Genomic DNA, 1,873 nt, shown 5'->3' on the forward strand with positions numbered 1-1,873 from the left:
GTTGGAAGCTTGGTCCTTGGGCCTTTAAGAAGTAGCCCAGTGGCAGGTATTCAGATCTTTAGGGGATTAAGATGGTTCTCACAGGATCCTGAGTTAATTCTCACAGTAATGAAAGGTTATAAGAGTGAGCCTGGTTCCTCCGAATTTTCTGGCAACCTGTCAGTCCAAGGGATCTCTCCCTCTCCTACTAGTTCCCACCTTGACACTATCTGCCACGATTTTATGAAGTCAGGGAGGACCTCATCAGAGCTGGCACCATGTTTTTTAACACTTTCTGCCCCCACCTCTCCAAATTGTGAGCTACATAAATTTCTTTAAAAATTAACCAGCCCTGTGGCTGGGGTTGTAGCTCAGTGGTAGAGCACTTGCCTCACATGCATGAGGCCCTGGGTTCAATTCTCAGCACCACATAAAAATAAATAAATAAAAACAAAGATATTGTGTCCATCTACAACTTAAAAAAAAAATTTTTTTAAATTAACCAGCCTTGAATATTTTGTTATAACGACAGGAAATAGGTATTGTTAGTTTACTGATAACTAGAGAGAACAAAATTGAAGCTTGGGGCTCAACAAGAAGGAGCTCTGGTAAATATGTCAGGCATTTAGTTATATCCCCTGAAAGATCACACCTTAACAGATAGACCAAATTAGGAGATCTGCTTTCTCATACACTGAAATGCATCTTTGAACTAGCTCAGTGCAAGACGAGGTTTATATGAACTGCCTATCAGAAGCAACTATAAATTCTCTCCGAGGGAAGGAGCAGTGCTTATGCCCTCCAATTACCTTTACAATTTCTTCTATGCAATGTTTATTATACAATTAAAAATTATAGGGCTAGTATAGCTGAGTGGTGGAACACTTGTCTAGCATGCATGAGACCTTGGGTTGGATCCCCAACAGTATAAAAACATTTTTTTAAAAAAATCCAACTAAAAAGATTACAGAGTTTAACAGGAAATAGAAACAACTGAAACCAAGTGGAAAAGAAACAACAGAAATACTAGTGATTCAGAGTTATTATTCTAGTTGTACTGCACCTATTTTTAAAAAGGCTTTTTAAAGCTATCAGATGGATCTGCAAGTAAATAAACCACCTGATGAAACAAAGCTCAACAATTATTAAAGAAAGGAGAAAGATAAAGATGCTCTAAAATGTAAAACACTCAATGATCCACAACTAACACTGAATTACTGGGCATGCCAAGATGCAGGAAAATGTGACCCATTAACAAAAGAAAAATGGGCTAAAAATACAGATTCGGGAATTACAGAGATGATGGAGCTAGCTCATGAGGGCACTGTACATAGCTACTGTTACTATGTTCAAGTATTTACAGAAAATCACACATCTAGTGAGAAAATAAAATACATGAGAACAAGAGGCAGCTTCAAGTATAAGAGCAAATTGAGCATATTATAGATAAATGATTGAAGACTGGTGATTAAAGTGAATATCTCAAACCTGTTCAGAGGAAGGAAAATGATACACAATGAACAGAGGAACAAAATCAGAGTAACTGAAGACTTCTAATCGTAAATTATGCAAGCTAGAAGACAATCAAACATCATTAAACTGCTAAAAGAAAAAAAAAAGCTGTCAATCTCCAGTAAAAATAATCTTCAAAACAAATGTAAGCTGGGCACCAGCAACTTGGGAGGCTGAGGCAGAAGAATTTCATGGTCAACACAAATCTGGGCTATGCCAAGGGACTCTGTCTCAAAAAATAAAAAGGGTTGGGGATATAGTTCAGTGGTAGAGTGTCCCTGGGTTCAATACCCAGTATCACAAAAAATAAAATAAAGGTGAAGTGAACATACTTAAAGGTAAACACATGTTGAGAGGATTTGTCTTGGGAGATCTGTATTAA

At 37.2% G+C, this 1,873-nt stretch overlaps 1 non-coding gene across 1 annotated transcript; it reads left to right on the forward strand.

Annotated features, from left to right (window-relative positions):
• The first annotated feature begins 338 nt into the window (after window positions 1-338).
• Window positions 339-411, forward strand: Trnav-cac (transfer RNA valine (anticodon CAC)). The gene has a single exon. It is a non-coding gene; the product is annotated as a tRNA-Val (tRNA).
• The last annotated feature ends 1,462 nt before the right edge of the window (window positions 412-1,873 follow it).

Source organism: Ictidomys tridecemlineatus, chromosome 6 (assembly GCF_052094955.1).
Source record: "Ictidomys tridecemlineatus isolate mIctTri1 chromosome 6, mIctTri1.hap1, whole genome shotgun sequence".
In the NCBI taxonomy this organism is placed as follows: Eukaryota; Metazoa; Chordata; class Mammalia; order Rodentia; family Sciuridae; genus Ictidomys; species Ictidomys tridecemlineatus.